At 49.7% G+C, this 21,081-nt stretch overlaps 1 protein-coding gene across 3 annotated transcripts in view; it reads right to left on the bottom strand.

Moving 5' to 3' along the window:
* The window catches only part of Kcnh1 (potassium voltage-gated channel subfamily H member 1), a 309,023-nt gene that overhangs the window by 5,683 nt on the left and 282,259 nt on the right, over window positions 1-21,081 (bottom strand). The gene's annotated exons all lie outside the window — the stretch shown is intronic.

Raw genomic sequence — 21,081 nt, 5'->3', positions numbered from 1 at the left:
TCTTATCACAAAGTTCGGATATCTTGAGTGTAAACCACACTGCAGTGTGTAAGAAAGTTAGCTTACATCACCACTGGGGCTACTGCTGGGACTGCCGGTGCTGCCCACAGATCTTAATGTGGGTGGCCATGACAACTACAAGCTAGGGTCTTTGGGTTAACCTAAAAACAAAGACTCCTGACCTTAATCCATGCTTGTCCACACTAACCAACACTTAGTCAGTGCTTGCAGTTCCTAGGCATTTCTGTGTTATCTCAGGTATTCCTTAGTACAAGGTCACTGAGACACACAGCATCCCAATTTTGAAATGATGAAAGCAAGACCCAGAGTGTCTGAACACTGCATAATACAGTAAGCTGTGTCTATATGAGTCTTTCACCAAAGCCACTGAACCCCAGATCTGTTGACATCACTTTATTCAGACGGCCCCTCAAGACCAGCTCAACTACGCATAGTGGCAGGTGTTTGGCTCAGCCAGCAGCTGAGCCCTGGGGACGCTTGCCCTTCCCAGCTATGCCACAGTGGCAGTTAGACTGCAGGACACACTCTGACCCTGAGGAAAGCACCTGGCAGGGGTCCTCTTTGTATGAGTGCTGGCTTGAGGTGCAGAAACATGGCTTCTCCCTTTTCCTCACCTGGAGCACATGGGCTGTGCAGGAAACCCCAGACCAGCCACCAATACGTCCTAGGACTTGTCACAGACTCCCGGGTCTTGGTGAGGCACATGTGGTGGCGTGCCAAGAGCCTGGCCTTTGGGGTCAACAAAGTAGTAAGACCTTTGCCCTATGTGCCAGATGAGAGTCTTACTTACAAGTCTTGACAAAAGGAGGAGAAATCTGCTTGTTAGCCTGAAGTGACTGTGTGTAGCATTCAATTCTGCCACCCCCGTTCCTTCAAGGACCCCAAAGCACATGGAATACAGCTTGTCCCACCTCTTCCAAGGGCCCTAGCCCACTCTGGTAACAGCACTCAGGAGGTTTTCAGATATGAGCAACAAGTAGGTTGTGGTCATGGAGAACCCCAATAAACACAGATCGCTTGACACTAGTGATCAACTATCCGTGTCACAGGCTGCTGCCTCTGCCCTGACTTCTTGGCCAAAGCACCTGTCACTAGATGGCTTCACACCAAGGTCAATGGCAGGTAGGGGATGTCACATGCTCAGGCTACTCACATGGGTCCCCATTTGTGGCTTTCTGATCCTCACTGGGTAGCATTTCTCTCCCATTTATTCCCAAACTTGTCCTTGCCTTCACCAGCTGAGGTGCTATTCCCATTGTCCCTTCCTTGGCCCTCTGTCTGTCCCTCTCTTGGCCCTCTGTCTGTCCTTCCCTTGGCCCTCTGTCTGTCCCTCCCTTGGCCCTCTGTCTGTCCCTCCCTTGGCCTTCTGTCTGTCCCTCCCTTGGCCCTCTGTCTGTCCCTCCCTTGGCCCTGCCTCATGAGTTGCCTAGATCTGTGGGTACAAGCCAGGGGACCCAGAAGAATCCTATCTGCTTTGAGAGGACCAAGGAAACCCAGCTCCAGACATCTGAGGACAAAGGGCTAGTAGCAGGGGAGCAACCATCACCCTCTCCGGTGCCACTGCCCAGGTTTTCGTCAAGTTTTAAGTCCCCCTAGCTGAGGCCCAGAGCGAGCTCCTGCAGAAAGCCTGCCACATCCCACTGAGCTCAATCATCCCGCCTTGTGGTTCTGACATCTTTTGTGTTTGCCCAACTCTGCTGCCCTTCTCCTCAATCTTCTACCCATGTTTAGCAGTAATAGAGCTGCCTTTTCTTAGCAGGGAACAGAGAAAGGCAGCAGCTGGGTGGAGAGGAAGCAGATGAGGACACAATGGCTACTGGAGTTGACTGCTGCCTTAACTTTTCAAATTGACTCCTAACATTTGCCTCCCAACCCCATGGCCTTTGCCAGCCGAGCTAGGCTGAGTGGGTTTCTAGTCTTCCCGAACAAGACACCAGGTGTTCGTATCGTATCTACCCCCACTGAAAGCCCTGAGGGCTTAGAGAAGAACTCTGCATGTCACATTATCTTTGACTTAAATCACCTGACCTAAGAGACCTAAGAGACCAGCGTTTGTCTGTTTTGTCCATGATTAGCTCTTTGGAGTGCCTAGGAGGCACTCTCAATTCATATTTGTAGAAGAAATGAATGAAAATAGGTAACACTGGTGAATGAGCCAGAGGGATAAAGTCTCTGACCTGGAAACATGACACTCCCGAGGTCATGGTATCATAATGGAAAGGTTTGGCTGAGAGCACACTGCTGCTCTCTCTGTGTGGCGAGTCAAGGGCAGCCCTTGAGATTTCAGATGAGCTGTGCCAGGCCTAGGGAGGGAAGTTCCGCTGATATCAAGAAGGCATCGCAAAACTCACCCTGGGAGGTTGCACATCAGTGTCCAGATAGGCTTTCAAGGCTTACAGCCTCCGTGTAGTTGTGTACAGGAAGATTGGCTATGCTGTGATCTTCAATGGCCCCTGGCTCAGAGTCTGGGACTGACCCAGACAACATCTGAAGAGATGGTCAGCCAGGGCCTCTCCTTGGGGTCCTGGTCTTCAGGTTCGTATTTCCTGTTTGGGAACCTCTGGCCTCGCACAGATGCCAGAGGCTGCCCATCTGCACCAAGAGGCAAAGGAACCAAAGCACACACCCCACTTTGGACAGCAGCACCCCCTACCACCACCCAGGGACAAGGCTAAGGAAGGTCTTATGAGACTGATGTGCCCTGGCCACTTTGCTGATGTGAAGTTGAGGGCACTTTTCTGATTTCAGCTGCTGGTTTGAAGTCATTAGTGGAATCTGTGCCAGCAGCAGCCATGACCACGCATTTTGACGAGCATTTTTAGATAGAGTGGACAGGGCTGGCTGCTGCATGCAACTTGTAACAATGAGGTCTATGTCACCAGGATCAGCACTCCCCCATCTGCCCAGAGACACTCACAGTTCCCCAAGGTGGGAGTGTGCCTCAGCAATGGGGCCAAGACCTCCAACCCTGTAACCCCAATACTTTCTGTGTAGATAAGGCTCTGGTTGGAAGCATAGCTATTCAGCCCTCACAGTGTCTCCTGGGCTTTTAAAATGCTATGGGGGGAAGGGGGTGGGCACAGTTTCAGTCCATGCCTTATTGTAAGGATTCTTGGAACCTGAGTGTGCAAATGTACCTTAGGCATGTTGGGAGGGAAGTTACATTCAGAATTTCTTTTATTTTGTGTGCATGAGTGTTTTGTCTGCATGTATGCCTGGTACCGTGTTCATGCAGTGACCATGGAGGTCAGAGGAGGTAGTAGGAACTGAAGTTACAGATGACTGTTAGCCATCACATGGGTTCTGGAAATAGAATCTGGCTCCTCTGGAAGAGCAGTCAGTGCTCTTATCTATGGAGCCACCTCTCCAGCCCCATATGCAGAATTTCTTAATCCAATTCCCCAAATCGCTCTTTCAAATGAGTACCATTTCCCAGAATTCCCTCAGTCTATGGGGTGGGGTGCCCTCTGTGTTTGTGTATAGTTTCCTGTCCCAGGCTACATGTTTCCTCAGTACTGTTGAGCCTTAGAATTGAGGATATGTATGGGTCTTCCCTGCAGATGCATTGCCCCATGGGTGAGTCTGCATTGATCCAAACTCTAAGATTCAGCTAATTCTGCATGATATGGTCCTAGCTCAACTCTCCTGCCCCTAGCTCAACTCTCCTGCCCCTAGATAGTTTCAGGTCACAGGTAAAGCTTGGTTCACTCCACCTGAGGCTCTCTCCTATCGCACATTCTACTCTGGACCTTCAACTTGTCTTTACTGTGAGCTCCAAGATTGAATTTAGCAGTCAAATGTCCCAACAACCTTCCCTGACTCTCCCCACCCAACATCAGGAACCCCATCCTGATGGTGCCAAGCAGGGGGCAGCCATGTGTGGGTTTCCACTACTCACTGCAACTCATGGTGAGAAAACCCTTTCCTAGTTGCTCACCTTTTTCAGAAACTGTCACGTTTTCCATTTTTATCACTATGCCCAGCATCTACAGCACTCAAACGTGTCAGTACCCAAGTTAGGACCACTCCCATTTGTGAAGCTGATGCTCTGCATAGGATGCTGTCCACATTGTCCCCTAAAACCTGCTTCTGATGTGTGTGATTCTACGAAGAAAGAGGAGATAACATGTAGATTTATTCTATGCACACCATGTAGGCTCCTGAAGTGTAGTAATTAAAGTAAACTTCTGAAGGACTTCCATTGTTAGCTCTTGTCATTTCAGACCCAACTTAACTGACTCCATTATCCCTGTCCAGTTTTCAAACTCTTAAACCTCAGGGAGGGGATATTTAGAAGGAGGCCTAATCTATATCTTATTTTTTGCAATGAATGAGGACAACTGTTCTTGAATTTTCCTTTTGCATAAACTTCAATCTTCCTAGGGAAAATCACCCAATTTCATGGGAAGGGCCTGCATGGGGGTAGAGGACAGGCAGTCTGATGACTGGACCTCTACATGCTGAGCAAGTTGCCCTGAACTGGTCCTCTCTGCTGACTCCCCAGGTCCCATCAACTCAATGCCAAGCTTGTTTCTGTGGACTTCATTATAAGAATTCAAGGAACGTTTCCATGGCTCAAGAAACTACTTTGGAAACTACTAGATGACTTCAAGGTTCCCCTTCAGAATGCAGTTAGTGATTTTAATAATTTATCATATGTTCGAGTAGCACTGTATAGCTTAGCCCACACACTCAAGAGTATTATCTTATGGAACTAAGGTACGGTGGGTGTGGTGGTTTAAATGTCTCCCATAGACTCACTGTTTGGCATGTGGGGGAGGGGTGTGTATAGGGTGCAGCTTTGCTGGAGGAAGTACATCGCTAGGGGAGGCTTTGAGAGCTTAAATCTTTGCCCTTCCAGGATTCTCTCTGCCCTGCATGCTTGCAGCTGGATGTGAGCTCTCAGGTTCCTGCTCTGGCCTCTTTGTCACCAGCTGCCACACTTCTCTGCCATGATGGACGCATCCCTCTGGAACCCTAAGCCAAAATAAACTCTTCCCTCCTCAAGTTTCTTTTGGTTGGGATGTTTTTATTACAGAAACAGAAAAGCAGCTAACATACAATATTCCCTGTGAGGTGTACATTCGAGAATCACCTTTGCAATTCACAATGGAAGAAGCTGAGTTAGTGACCAGCTCAGTGTGACACAGACAGGACTTTAGGGTATAGCCTGTCCTCTTTCCTTCTCATGAAATAAACTTAGAGACTGTTCCAAACAGAGAGGTGCTGGAGACTATGCAGAGGTCCATAATCATTCGCTGGAAAGACTCAGCCCTGGAGACCGGCTACCCCTTCACTGGAAGTAATGGGATAGGTCTAAACCCTCCCTGGGTCCAGCCAGAGTCCTTCTAGCTTGTGGGAACACGTTTTCTCTGACAGGCTAGGGATGCGAGGCTCAAGCTAAATACTGTACATTCCAAGTCTTACTAAAATGTTGGGAAACAGAGGAAGTCCACAGGGCAGGGATGGCCACTGTATACCATGCATGCATCTCTACATCCCTCTGAGACCGCCCTGAGCCCAGGAGGCCGTTGACAAGTGGTTATTGAGCTGAACTGATAGACACTCAGATCCTTAAGCTGCAAGGCTTTGTGAGCAACTATTTTTAACTTTATTTGAAAAAAAATTAACCTCTTGTGATCTGAGATGAGTCAGAACAATCGACCGCCTGGCTCCCTCAGCAGACAGTCCACAGAGCTAGAGAGATGGATAAGTTGATGACGTGCTTTTCACATAAATACAAGGGTCCAGGTTCAGTCCCCAGCACCCACATCAAAGAGGCTGGGCATATGGTGCCTGACTGTAAACACAATGCCTGGGAGTAGAACACCTGGGGTTCACTGTCAGTCTAGCCAACTGGCAAGATCCAGGTTCAACAAAAGACCCCTTTTAAGAAAATAAAGTGAAGATGACTCTGTGCACATGCACACACATACATGTTAACCCAAATGTATGCATACACACACACACACACACACACACACACACACACACACACAAGAAAGACCTAGCCTCTCATAGATCTGACCCCCACTCAAGTGACAGCGAAGACTAGGCCAAGGAGAGCAGGAGACCCCGCAAGGTACAAGAGGGTCCCAGCCATACAGGTGGAGGAAGAGCAGGCCGGGGAGGGTAGTGCAGCAGGTGGAGCCGTGACACCATGAGAATGGCGGTGAGCGGAGCAGGAGCCAGCCATTTAAAAGGACTCCAGCTGCGGAACGACATCAAACCCATCATTTCTCCACGCCTTCCAGGAGTAGGGCCTATGCGCTTAGTGTTTCGTCAACTTGGCACAAACTAGTGTCATCTGGGAAGAGAGGCTCTCAGTGGGGAAAATGCCCCATTAGATTGGACTGCAGTCAAGCCTGGGGCATTTCCTTGGTTAATGTTTAAATGGGGGGGGGGAGCTCACTGTGGGCTGAGACACCCCTAGACATGTGGTCCTGGGCAGTATAAGAAAATGATCCAATAAGCAGCACTCCTCCATGGTTTCTCCTTCAGTTCCGGGCTCTGGGTTCCTGTCCTGCTTGAGTTAATGCCTTGATTTTCCTCAGTGATAAGATGTGACATTAAAGTGTAAGCCAAAGAAACCCCTTTCTCTCCCAGATGCTTTTGGTCAATGTTCTATCACAGCAATAGAAAGAAAACAAGAACAGGCTAAGGTATGAATCATAGACAATTATGACAAACCTAAAGAAAATTATCCTATTTTATACTGAATTCTGATGCATGTCCCCTGTCTAAAATGCTCAGAGGGGGAACAGAAAGAGCACAGGTTTGGTGTAGCCCTAACTCTGCTTTTGACTGGCCTCTGGGTGACCTTGGGCAAGTTATGCCCATGGTGGGTTTAGCTGGATGGTCCTCAAATGTGCCTCAGAAATATCTGTAGACTGTGTGCACAGAATGTGAGTGGCCTGTGACAGCTAAGACCAGCCCATGTACTGAGCTCTCAGGAACAGTATCTCAGAAGCCAGGACTGATGCCTGCTGAGGTCACTGGCATTCTGCCATCCTGTGTGTGAGAGTGGGCACAGCTCTTCCCAGGACCTCATGCACCTCTCTGCCTCCACCTATGTATGCTCCCAGAACTTCCTGTGTGCCACTTGGGACTTTCATGGCATGCGTGTGCATGCGTGGGTGCATGCCTACGTGCGTGTGTGTCCATCCGACCCAATGAATGTGAATGTTGCAGCCCCTGGTCCCTGAAGGATGATGACTGGACAGGCTGACCAGCTCTTGCAATAATTTTTCAATAATTTTTACTTAAACTTCAAAAAGCCAGCTTGCTCTCTGAAGTGGAGCACCCAGGGCCCAGCAATACACAGTGAGTAAGTACTTCCTGCCTGTGGGGCTCCTGCACAGAGGGCTCCCTCCATGTAGGGGACCCTTCCACTCAGCACCTCCCTGATGTAGGTGGCTCTCCCCAGCACAGGGCAGCTCTGTGGCCGTCTGGATCCCAGACTTCTCTCTCCAGGGCCGGGTCCAGCCTGGTGCTGATTCATTCGGGCTATACTGAGACAGAGCAGCAGGGGGACTTGGCCTTCCCCTCACATCCTAACATGCCTGGGTGATGTAGCTTTCTTCATGATCTCCTTAGCCAGCAGCCCTCCATCAGTTTTATCCCTGCCTGGTTTTATAGCTGAGCATAAAACTTGAAGATTTACAAACCAGGCCATTTAAGAAACTTAAATTTTGGAAAAACAAGCTATAGATGGGCTGATAGGAGGGCAGTTGGCTGGACTTTGCTTTTGAAAAACCCCTCCACTCATTACAGAATCAAATGCTGTTTTGTTTTGTTTTCTTCCTTCAACAGCCTCGGGAATATTTTACTGCCCAGAACTTTGGATGCCCTCTGAGTCTCAGGGATCAGAGGAGGCAACAGAGAGACTGAGGCAGAGCAGGTCAGCCAGTCTCTTTGAGCTCAGACTGTATTCTCAGGACCTGGGGCTGGAGGGGATAAAGCATGGCCTGGTCCTCCAGGGATGCCAGGATGCGGGAGTCAGATGATGACCTCAGAGCTGAAGCTCTCAGCAGGCTGGAGGAGGGGAGATTCATGAGTGATGGACAGAGTGTCAGAGCATGCTCTAGGCATTATCCAGGGGGTGACCACGGTCCCTAGGCCTCAGCTTCCTCATCTGTCACCATGGATAATCACCAGGATTAAGTGGGATAGTCACTCAGTAAATGTATTAGCAATTAATTTTTCTTTGTGGGGGTGACCTGGAGATGGCTCCTAAAGGTGAGCTAGAAATAGGGCAGAGGTGAAGGATTTGGGCGAGGGTGTTCTACACAGGGAGCAGCATGTCAAGATCACATGTCATAGAAAGAGAATAGTGTTTCTGTGACAACAGTCTCAGAGGTAGGGGCTGGGCCTTGATGGACAACACTCAGGGCCAGAATTTCCCTTTCTCTGACCCCAGATCTGCAGAGACATGAGCAAGCAATCTGATACTTGGGATGCCATAACCATGGGCTGTTCCTGCCACTTCCCAGATAGGCTGTACCCCCCAACTGTGAGCCCAAGCAGACCTATGATCCTTCCTTCGATCCTTCCTTCGATCCTTCCTTCGATCCTTCCTTCGATCCATCCTTCCTTCCTTCCTTCCTTCCTTCCTTCCTTCCTTCCTTCCTTCCTTCCTTCCTCCCTCCCTCCCTCCCTCCCTCCCTCCCTCCCTCCCTCCCTCCCTCCCTCCCTCCTTCTGATGTTTCTGTCAAGCACTCTGTTGAGCAATGTCCCTAAAGAATTCTGGAGCAGAACACGTAAGTAGGGAGTAGCATCAGCCTAGGGAGGTGAGAGACTGTTGAGGTTCCCATCACTGGCTACACTAAGCTGCCTAACCCTTGCATGAAGCAGGATGGAGGAATGGCTGCAGGCAAAATCCTGACTTTGATTGCTCAAGACAAGATGGACTCTGACACGCAAGAGCTGGTGTTTGGTTATTGGAACAGCTTCTCTCAAGTCATGGGTTATTGGTCACCCTGCCAACAACCTTAAAGCACAATCCTGGGTAAGAGGGGTTACCCAGGAAAATTCTAGAGGCTGGAGATGTGTCCTCGGGGACCACTGGCTCTCGGTAGACAGCGCACTGGCTGATCCCTTCAACCAACATACAGCTCAGCACTCTCTCTTGGCATTATCCATGAATGACGTATTGCTGCACTAGCCATGAGAGCCAAGGTATGAATTTGCTTAGATGCCCATCAGCAGATGACAGATAAAGAAAATGTGGTCCGCAGGCATGGTGGGATTTTATTCAGCCATAAAGAAAAAAAAAATGAGATTATAACATCTGCAGGGAAAGGGATGGAACTAGAGAGATCGACTGCCAAATGAAGCAAATCACACCCCCAAAGACAAATATTAACATGTTTTCTCTTACACAGAGTTCTTTTTTTTTTTTCAAGACAGGGTTTCTCTGTGTAGCTTTGTGCCTTTCCTAGAACTCCCTTTGGAGACCAGGCTGGCCTCGAACTCACAGAGATCTGTCTGCCTTTGCCTCCCGAGTGCTGGGATTAAAGGCGTGCGCCACCACCGCCCAGCCAGAGTTCTACATTTAAGTTCATATATATGCATATTGATGAAAAGGGAAAGGACAATGTTGGAAAGTGAGAAGAGGTTTCAAAAGAGAGGGAAGAAAGAGAGTAATGCAACACAAACGTGAAAGTAGATGGAGGTCTATTTGGGCAGGGATGGTGGAAGGAGGGAACCAGCCGAGAGAAGAGGAAAGACAGGGAGGGGAGGGGGGAGTAAACGAGACAAAAGGTAATGATACATATTAGTGAATGTCACAATGTAACCTGTTAGTCTGTATACTAACTAGAAATGATCAATGGAGAGAAAAGGGAAGAGGATGCCTTGTCTGACCACTCAGTGACCCGAGGAGAGGGGTACCATCCCCGTCATGGTTGCACACCTGCCTTCTGAGAACAGAAACCTGGAAGGTCTGCTGACACCACAGGGACACTAGATGTTCCTTCCAAGGCTAGGACAGACAGTGAGCCTTGCCCTTGCCATTCCGTGCTCTGCTGATATCTCCTAGGTCAGCAGGTCAGCCCCAGACAGAGGAGAAACCTTCCCTGTCAGTAACCCGCAGTCATGGGTGTGCTTTGGGACTGCTGCTCAGGAAGGAGACGGCACCACCATGCAGGAGCCTCAGACCTGGCACATTGTACCAGAGGTGGCATCTATCACTTCTGTGCTATGTGCTCTCTAGTGCAATATTGGATTATGACTTCAAAAACACATGTCTACTCAACACCTCCGATACGACCATAGTTGGAATGTTTTTTTCAGATATAAAATAAGGATCCTGAAATTACCCTATTCTGTGTTAGAGTGGGCTCTAAACCCAAGGATGGATGCTCTCCCTTGCAAGGGACTCAGAGGGGAAGGCTGTGAGGATGGAGGCAGACACTGGAGTAAAGGCTGGATAAACAGAAGCTACGAGAGGCCGGGGTAGATCTCCCAGACTCTTCAAAAGAACCAGCACTGATGCTGGACTTCTTGTCGGCAAAGCCTGGAGAAAGAATTGGTTTCTGCTGCTTTAAGTCACTCAGTGGTGGCACCCTAGGTGGCCCTCACCAGAAACCACAGCCTGAGTGTCCTTTGCCACATTTCCTTGCCATCATCTTTGGGGTGGCTGGATCTGGGGTCCCCGGTTCAGTATTTACCTTTAAGCATCTAAAAGCCAGCAGAGATGTCTGCAAGAGCCCAGGGCAGTGCCTGTCCCACTGTGTGCTGGCACAGACCTCGAGGGGGCTGCTTGGTTTTCCTAAGCTCTAGCTGTCTTATGTACGGAAGGCTTCCTCAACGGCCGGTTCCTGCTGCCACATCTGTAAGCCCTGACCTCTGCCATACTTTCCCCACCATAAAAGACTGTGCCCTCAGAATGTAGCCAAAACAAGCCCCATCCTTTACTAAGTCACCGCTGGCAGGGATTTTTGTCACAGTGACGGGAAAAGAAACTAACACAGCATCATTTATTTTCCCACCAACATTATGAAGCTATCGGTCCACCAGTTTAACTACATGTGCCAGTGTTGTGACGGAGAATGATGCACGCTGACTACAAAGCTCTGAGTGGAACCTGTGTCTGTCTATCGGGAAGGTTTCAGGATTTGTTTATTTGTCTCCAAAGTCCCAGCATCTCACAGCTGTGTACTTTGATTAGGATTTCTTTAATTCAAGCTGGTGCACACCTGATGCTCCGGGAAGCCGGGGATTCTTGTTAGGGTTCTGAAGTAGTGTGCTGTTGGATGGTTTCTCTCCTCTTTCGCCTCATCTTTGAAGTTCCCTGAGCTGAGATGCAGCATTGATGTCTCCCTTTACTCCTTCCCCTTCTGCCCTTTCCCTTCAATCCTATCTTTCCGTCACCCTCGGAAAGATCTTTCCAATTTATCTTCCAGGCTTTGTGTTGTTTTAAATTTTCGGCTACATATTGTTATCCAAAACATAAGGTTCTTTCTTATTTTTGATCATTTCTTTTTCACAGTGAAGGGTTTTGTTCCATAGATACGTCTGTGGTGTGTTCTCATTTGAGCACTTCTCTTTTGATCTCTGTGTGAGCACTCACCGAGGTGTGTGAGGTGAAGGTGTGGAGCCCGGGCTCCCACCCTGCAGCGCAGGACTCCAGGCCAACACCTTGGTTTTAATGCTGAAGTTTATGTCCCAGCCCCCCACCATGGTGTGCTCGAAGACTACAGTTCTGGTGGGATTTTTTTTATTTATGAAAGATTTATTTTAATGAATGAATGAATTTTAAAATGTATGTGGATGGATGTGTGTGTGCATGAGTTTATAGGCACCACATGTCTGCTGGTTTTCACAGAGGCCAGAGGGTGTCAGTTTCCCCAGAACTAGAGTTACAGGTAGTTTTGAGCTTCCTGATGTGGGTGCTGGGAACCTAACACGTCCTGTGGAAGAGCGGAGCCTCTCTCCAGCCCTGAGAGTTTTGCAGGAGAAAGCAAACAGACACGATTCCTTTGTTTTCCGCTTTGTACAGCTTTCTCTGCTTCCCTAAACCTTCCATCCCTTCTGCTTACTCATCCTTCAGAAACGTGTTTAAAAAGCACCTTCTGATACCCTCTCCACCTCCTATTCTGTCCTCAAGAGCGTCTGTCTAAACGAGACAATAAAGAAGTCTCCTGTCATTACACTGAGTTTTCAGGGAAGCAACAATAGACGACCTGTGTCCACTTACCCAGGCTTCACACGATTTTACTATTGAAATGTTCAAAAGATCTACTGGAGTCCTTTTAAACTGAGTATCCAGAAATCACACAGTGTAAATAAATGTTTTATTTTAGTTAAAAGACAACAAAATAGAAAATAATATTTATAACTGATAAGCCCAAAACTGCTTCTAGAGATTGATAAGAAAGAAAGCTGTTCCAGTTTTAAAATGGGTTCAAAGATGGAGTGAGGCCACAGGAAAGGAGATGTAATTGTACATGGGAAACGCCCAGTCCCACTCATAATAAGTGTATATTAAAACCACGCCAGGGCCACACTGCTGAAGTGTAACAGCCTGCATGGTGGCTGAGGGAGCCGGGAAGAAGCATCTCACACGGCACTGATGGGGTCTTTGAAGCCTCCCAAACACCCATCCTCATCTGTACAGTGGGTGACTGGGTCTCTTCCTAGGACCACGATAAGGATGAAAAGAAAGGGTGCACACGCGTGCCTGGCGCACACACAGCCCAGTGCCACGCGGTAATACCTTAGCCTGCACGGAATCTCATTTAGGTTTTCTTCATGGCTGCTGCTTACAGGGGGCACCGATGCCACTTCCTAACTCTGCCCTGTCCCGTGACACACAGGGCACACAGCAGATGCCCACCACACCTGGCTTTGGAGTGAAATGACCCACTGTTCAGGTGTCACTCCCTGGGTTTGAAATCTCAGTGTATAATCACACTGAACTAGCCCAGCCTCCAAGCAGGGTGCAGGCCAGCAGCTGGATGAGCCCGGCAGCTGGATGAGCCCAGCAGGGAGAGGATGGTGTTTAATGATGGTGCTCCAAGCTGAAATGCAGGAACATCCCTGTCATCGGGCAGCACTGTGAGGGACAACACATCACTCAGGCTGCCACACATTCAGATAAAACACCCAGACAGGGAGAGGCACCTCTGGCTGTGCAGACGCCATAAAGCAAGCCCCTTGGGTCAAGGGTAGGAAGCTTCTGGGATCACTTGAATTGTCTGAGAAGTCTAAAGGAAGGGAGGCAGGAGGAGCAGCCTGCCCTTGGTCTCAATAGGAGGAGGGTCTGTGGCTTCCTGGCCATTAGGGTGTTTAGGTTATCATCTGCATTTCCAGTAACAGTCTCCAAGGCGGAGAGATTAGAGACTGGGGCTGCTACCATCCTTCCTCCAGCCACCCCTCTCTCTCCTTTGTTTCCCCCAGGGCTAGAGCCAGAAGGGGTCTGGACTTTCCACAGGCTCCTTGTCCAGACAGACAACCCTGACTCCACCCTGGTGCTTCCGACAGGACCCAAAGGGAGGGAGGCAAGACTCTCTGGCTCCTCTGCGCCCCCCCCCCACCTCTTTCTCACAGTCTGTACCTTCAGTGGCCATGTCCGAACTTAATTGGCTAATGGTCAACTTCATATACAAGTAAGTACTCGATTTTGTCTAATTAAATCCTCTTTTAAAGCCTCTCACTTCTTTCCAGACATGAAGATCAGCTGGTCAGGACCCTTTCTTCCCACACATCTTATAAATAACAGTGGCAAGTATCTCTCTACCCTGCTGCAAAACCCAGCTCCTCTTCTCTCCATTATCAGCCAGGGGTTGGGACTTGGGGGGGGGGTGGAGGGAGGCTGGGGAGGGGTGGGAGGATGGTGGCTGGGGAGGGGTAGGAGGATGGTGGCTGGGGAGGGGTAGGAGGGTGGAGGCTGGGGAGGGGTGGGAGGATGGTGGCTGGGGAGGGGTAGGAGGATGGAGGCTGGGGAGGGGTGGGGGGATGGTGGCTGGGGAGGGGTGGGGGATGGAGGCTGGGGAGGGGTGGGGGATGGAGGCTGGGGAGGGGTGGGGGGATGGTGGCTGGGGAGGGGTGGGGGATGGAGGCTGGGGAGGGGTGGGGGATGGAGGGTGGGGAGGGGTGGGGGATGGAGGGTGGGGAGGGGTGGGGGGATGGTGGCTGGGGAGGGGTGGGGGATGGAGGCTGGGGAGGGGTGGGGGATGGAGGCTGGGGAGGGGTGGGGGATGGAGGCTGGGGAGGGGTGGGGTTCTGCCCACTATAATCATAATCAACACTGGTGCCAGCACTGGACACTGAGGCCAGGGGACATGCCAGGTTCCTGGAATAGTGTATTCTTGCTAACTCCTGGGATGCCCTATGGCGGCCCCTCTTATAGGTCCCATTTCACAGATGTGGAAAATGAGACTTGGACAGCGAAGGGGAAGGAGTGGGGCCAGGATAGAGTGCTGGCCTGCAGCCTCCATCATTCTCCATGCCAGCAGGAATCCTCCTTGTGGCTGGTGTCAGTTCCTACTGAAACCTGCCCTCTGCAAAGGCCGGGGAGCAGACAGCAGGAGGGAAGCGCTTGCTGCATTCCCCCAGTTTCTGCTGCCAGGCCCCAGAACTCAGCTTGCAGACCCACCCGGGTGGGGCGTGTTCCCTGAGGGCTTGTGGAGGCCCTGCCCCCACAGCCACTTCTGCCCTAGGGACAACACACATTGCACTCGAAAGTCTAATGAGATCGGCCTTTGCTTAGTGACTCTCTGGGATCATGTGAGCCCGGCCACGGACCCAGCACTGGTTTGACAGACATCTAATGACTTAACTATAAAAAAAGAAAAAGGAAACCCAAAACTGCTGATGCCAACGCTGAATAACTCAGTGTTACAGATGGGAAAACTGAGGCCCAGGCTTTCCAGTCATAAATACGCAGCCTGGCCAAGGAACCAGCTCTCCAACCCCAGACCAGTCTCTTCTCATAGGGCCGAACATGGCGGGTAGCTTGGGCAGTGCTGCTATTTTCATTTTGCAGAGGAGAAAAGTGAGGCTCAAGGACATGCCAGCCAATGACAGAACACCTCGAGGGGTGTAGGCGGGCCTTGGCTACCACAGCCTGCTGTCTGTCATCTCACATGTGACAAATGTACTGAGCCCAAGTTATGGCAGATTCCATGCAGAAAGTTGGGTTCAGAGGAGGAAGCCTGCCCTCCATTTTCCGGGAATTCACAGTCTAGGAAAGAGTAGGTGTGTGTGTGTGTGTGTGTGTGTGTGTGTGTGTGTGTGTAGGTATACAGGTAGGAGTAAGTACAGGTATGTATGTCATGGCTATGCATGTATGTGTAGGTGGAAGTATGTATGTATGTATGTATGTATGTGTGTGTTTTATTTTTTTTGTGTGTAGATGTACATATATGTAGGGTGTATATGGGTGAGAGTACAAGTGTGTGTATGTAGAGTTGCATAGCTCCTTGTATGACTGTGTGTATGTATGTGGGGGCATATAGGGGTGTAAGAGTACAGATATGTCTGTGTGTAGATGGGTATGTGTGTATATATGTGGGGATGTGCATATGAGTGTGTGTTTATATATGTGTGTGGAGGTGTGCATGTGTATTTGTGAGTATGGGTATGTGTATATATGAATCTGGGTATGTATGTAGGGTGTATATGGGCATGTGTGATTATGTATGTATAGTGTGGACGTGTATATAGGTACTTGTGTATATGTATATAGGTGTGTATGTGTGTGTGTATGTCTGTATAGATGTGTATAAATACAGGTATATGTGCATATGGCTGTGTGTATACAAAGGAGTGTGTATATGTGTGTGTGGGTGTACATGGGTGTGTGCTGACCTATTTCCAGCATAGGACACCTTTGTCACCCATCGGTATCCGTGAGTCTGCCTGTAGTGAAGGAGGAGGGCATTCAGCCTGGCTTGACCCTGTCTCCCAGAGAGAGTTTACATCAAGAACTGGTGAAGGGCAGGGCTGCTCGGCAGTGGCGGCAGCGGAAGCCCCACCCAGACTCTGCCCAGCTCTGCTCTTTATAAAGTCAGTAGAGGCCAAGAGGCCGGAGGTGGCGCTCGGGCTCACATCCTCTGGGCGCTGCTGGCCGCACAAGGCTGTGGGCAGCACGTGTGAGCACGTGTGGGCAGCACACAGCCAGCACGTGTGGGGTGGAAAGGACCTCCACGCCCCGCCAGCCGCATTTCCGAAAGGCCCCTGAGCACAGAGATGGAGACTGTGCAAAAGGCCATTAGCAGGTCTGGTCCGGGGACAGAAGAAAAGCGCCTACCCTGCTGCCTTTCACCATGTCAGGTGGACCATTCTGGCAAACTGTTAGGGTTCTGCAAACAGGCTTCCCCCTCAGCAGCCGCTGCACCCAAGTGTATCAAGGTATCAGGTTGACATGTGACCCAAGATCATGGGAACATATGTCATACAGACATACACCCAGGCACAGACAACAACCCTTTGGGGCCATCCTCTCTACACAGACTCCACCCACACCCACCACCATCCCATCTGGGTCCTGCGCCTGCTTCCTTCAGCCCAGCCTGCTTTTGCCTTCTACCGACCACAGATCAAATCCTCCCTCCTGCTGTAGAAGCTTAAGGACTGCCCCTTCCTCCACGAAGCCTTCCCTGATTGTCTCAGCCAGAGACGCACAACCCTCCCCAAACAGCTCCTGCTTTGAATTTTCTCTGACTTGAATATTCGGGCTCTTCCCACTCTGTCAGCCCCCTGGAGCAGACAGCGATGTATTTACTGTACAACGATGTAAGGAAGCTCTGAGGTCAGTTTCGTCGTGCAGAATTGATTCATGTCTACATCCCCCACGTCTTCAGAATGAAAGAACACAACAACCTCTCACTCAGACACGTCACGTGACCATGAGGGAGGTGGGAAGGCTTTTGTGGCCTGCTGCCTCCCTTGCTTCACATCTGCGGGTGGACATTTGTTTATCCGCTTTGTGGGGAGTCACTCAGAGACACAGCATGTCTGTGCAAGGAGAGGGTCATAGGCCACAAAAGAGAAGTGTCACGGCGTTGTCTCCCTTCCTTCTCAGGACTGCAAAAGCCAGGTACGAACTCCAAGGGCAGCACCCTCGGGGAGTCTCCTGGAGGGAAGGCTGGGACCAAGTGAAGAGACTCCTGTCCTTCTCGAGAAAGCTCTGTGTGGACAGGAAGGAGGCGTTTGGTTCCTAGGTGCCCTACACTGAGGTTTCTTGGAGCCCTGTGACATCCAGAGCCGCAGAGCTCAGTGCTCTCTCACACGTGAGGGCACACACTCCCTCCCTCTCTTCCTCCCCCCCCCCCCCCCCCATCTCACACACACAAACATGAGGACCTATGAGACTTTCTCCTCTGCTCCTGAAAACTGTGGCTACCCAGGAATCCTGAGGCCTACGGCAACAGAACATTTCCCTTCCATGCCTGGATGTTTAATGAAACAGTAAACATCACCTATTTACACAGTGACCATCATTAGCCGTTCTCCTATTTATGGTTCCTGTAAACTGCCTCTCGAAGCTTGCTGATTGCCCCGGCTTGTACACAGTTCCTTTCCTTTCACAGGTTGTTCTCCAACGGGAACAAACAGACTGGCTTTGTCTACCTGGCGTCCCCTTTCCCACCAAAGCTCGACACTCAAGGCTGCAGGCTGAAGTATGACATCGTTTAGATGAGGCTGGGGTTTAACTGGTATTGTTGAAACATTCACACTCCCAAACTCCACATGTCAGGTAACTTCGACATCCTGAGTGCTGATCCGTCTTCCATTAGCAGGACTGTTATTTCAGGACAGGGTTGAGAGGCATTTGTGTTAGTGGCCCACGATCATGGCTGGCATAGTTCCACGGGCAGAGTAGGCACCGAGGACACACTGTTGCCTCCCTTTCTTACACCCTGGACAAAGGGAGCCACAAATGACTCAAAGTGATACTGTCTGGTAGATGACAGTAACCGCTTCCTTTCTAAGGCCTACAAAGTCACAGCTGTAGATTCAAGTTCTAGGCATGTGCATGACACTTTTCCTGTCACAAACACCTGACAGAAGCCATTAAAGAAGGAGGCTTTCTTTATTCTGGCTTATAGTTTTAGGGCATAGTCTCCCACAGCAGGGACGTCATGACAGCCTAAGTGAGAAATGGCCGGTTTCACTACATCTGTTGCTGTGATAAAACACGCCATCTCCCCTGTGGTAACTCAGGGGACAAAGGGTTCATTTGGTTTACCACTCCAGATCACAGAAAGTCAAGGTGAGAACTTCCAACAACCAGTCACATCAGACCCAGTCAAGAGCACAGGGAAATGAGTGCTCACAAGCTCGCTGGTTTGTGAATCTGCTTGGGTTTTCCACTCAATGCAGTCAGGATTCTGCCCAGGGAAAGCTGATGCTCATACCAGGCCTGTTCTTCCCACAGATGTGCTCACAGGCCAAACCAATGTAGACATCCCTCATTAAGACGCTCTTCCCAGGTAATTCTCAGTTGTGTCAAGGCGACAGCCGAGGCTAAAGAGAGAGATGAACGCTAGAACTCAGCTCACCGTCTTCTTAGTCAGGAACTTCAGCCCATGAAGGGTGCTGCCAGTTTTCAGAACAGGTCTTCCCCTCTCAACTAACCCAGTCCACAAAGTTTCTCACAGACACGACCAGAGATGTCTCTTAGATGACTCCAGACCTTGCCTAGACTTTTGCTGACAATTAGTATTAACCATCATAATATTCAGCAGCCTCAATTTCCCCAACTCCATCCTGCTGCATGGCCATCAAGCAGACAGATGATAGAGTAGGGAGCTGTGATCTATCTCTCAAAGGTCCCTCACTGAGATCTGAATGCCTGGCACATCAGAATGAGAACTCTGGAAACAGCAACCTCAGATGTCATCAGTTGAGAGGCGTTCCCACTAGAATAAGGTGGCCAAAGTAAAAGAACATTGGTATAAAAAAGGGACATTGAGGTACAGATGGGTTCTCACAGGGAAAATACCATGTGGTGATGAGGCAGAGAGGAGGGTGACACGAAGACAGGGATCCTTGGACTCTAAAGATCCCCAGAAAGCCAGCTGAAGCCAAGGGGGAGGGGCTGGGCAGCAGCACTGAGAGTCTCCCTCAGCCATCAGAAGAAACCAACCATATAGACAACTGACCCTGGGCATCAACCTCAGGGACGAAGATAACACGTTTGTGTTATTTAAATCTCTCCTTTGTTACAGAAGCTGCAACAAATGAACCTGGACTTAAGAGAAGCCACAATAAAGTTAAATTGGCTGAACACATGCCTATGAGTTTGAAACATGTATGTATGTATGTATGTATGTATGTATGCATATATGTATATATACATATATATACATACACACACACACACACACACACACACACACACACACACACATATATATATATATATATATATATATATATATATATATATATATAGAGAGAGAGAGAGAGAGAGAGAGAGAGAGAGAGAGAGAGAGGGGCAGGAATGGGTGGAGCTCATGGGTGAAAGAACAGGTATGGAATAGTTGACCCCTGCTGTGAAGGCATTGTGCCTGGATTCTCCCCAGCCCAGGAACCTCTGAAATCATGGAGGGGAGAGAGTGCTACTTTATCTGGTGAGTCTTGGGGAAACAATCCACAGGAGACAGAGAGATGTGCACTGTGCAGTTGCTGTGAAAACTGGTCCTTGTGAGCATCCTATGGGACAGATTCTCTTAACCTTGTTTTACAGAAAGGAGGGCTGAAGGTCAGAGAAATCATGTCCCTTGCCTGAGGCTACTTGGCTAGGGCGAAGCAGGCCTCACATCTGCCTGCCCTCAACATGGGCTGCTTCTGTCCAGATCTCTATCTACAAACCCTGATACCATGCCCTGTGCTCAGATCAATGGGCTCAACACTCCCAACTCAGAGATCTACACCAACTTAGAACGTGACACACACATACTGTCCTGTAGTCCAGAACAGCGATCTGCATGTCTGTAACAACCAGAGGACAACCAAAGATCATCTCAAGGCTCTTCCCTCTGTTCCATGGCCCTAACCTGCTCCCTTCAAGATGCTGGCTCTCAGCACCAGCCTCACAACGACCTGTGCTCACTCACACAGTGCTCTCCCACTTAGGATCCTCTCCCACTGCCTCTAGCTCTAGAACTTCCTTTGGTTTTGTCTGCTGACACCCTTGTCTCATGGATGCCAACCTTGGCCCACTCTCAGTCAAGCCTGTTTCTTTCTGTCCATTCCTATACCTACATGTACATTCCTACACCTTCATGGATGATGGAGAGGAGGACAGTGTCTTCCTGCCTTGCCTGCTGGAGATCTCTGCCTGTCATTCACCCTAGGGGTGGCCACCTGGGCCTCTGCTGGGCTGTGTGCTTGGGTAATTTGGATTTGGTGCCCTCTTTGGAGAATACAGCCTGGCTCCTTTCCATCTCCTTGAATTGCACTCCCATCCTTGATTTTGCCTATTAGGGAGGTTGGCTTTGGCCTGGAGCCTGTGGAACCTGGTTCATTTCCCTGCTGGCCCACTGTGGCTGATAAATGGCTTTTCTTTAAAACAGCTCACAAAAACAAACAAGAGCAACTATGAGCTACAGGTAAAACAGAACAATGTGAAAGGAAGCTTCCTACTGAGCAAAACTCTGCCATCTTTCCCCAGCATGCAATACCCACCCCCATTCTTTGCTGAAAGGGGCAGTGACTCACAGTCCCTCCAGGAAGCCTTCCTTTATATTCCCAGGACAACTAGATGTCCCCACAGTCGAAGTTAAGCACCTCTGCTTAACTTCCAGTGGGTCTTACTCAAGACACACACCCAGGCCATGCACACAGCAGTAATTAAAATATACTATCTTGATGTACCAAAAAGGTAGTCTATTTTCAAAGAGTCGAATGTTCAGAAGGCAGATGCACAAAAGTTCATTTTTTTCAGAACCAAGAAGCAGACCCATTTCCTGGGACCTGTAGGGGCTCGTACATTTTCCTCCTCAGGAGGTTTCTCACATCTGAGCGGTGCCTATTGTTAGCGGTGCCTCCAACCTACAGACTGCTCTTCTAGGAGGAGCCTTTGGGAAGGGGTCTGATGCCCCCTAA

This window comes from Peromyscus maniculatus, chromosome 11, assembly GCF_049852395.1.
Source record: "Peromyscus maniculatus bairdii isolate BWxNUB_F1_BW_parent chromosome 11, HU_Pman_BW_mat_3.1, whole genome shotgun sequence".
NCBI lineage: Eukaryota > Metazoa > Chordata > Mammalia > Rodentia > Cricetidae > Peromyscus > Peromyscus maniculatus.
The sequence above is the reverse complement of the archived record's forward strand: the minus strand, read 5'-3'. Positions and strand labels throughout refer to the sequence as shown.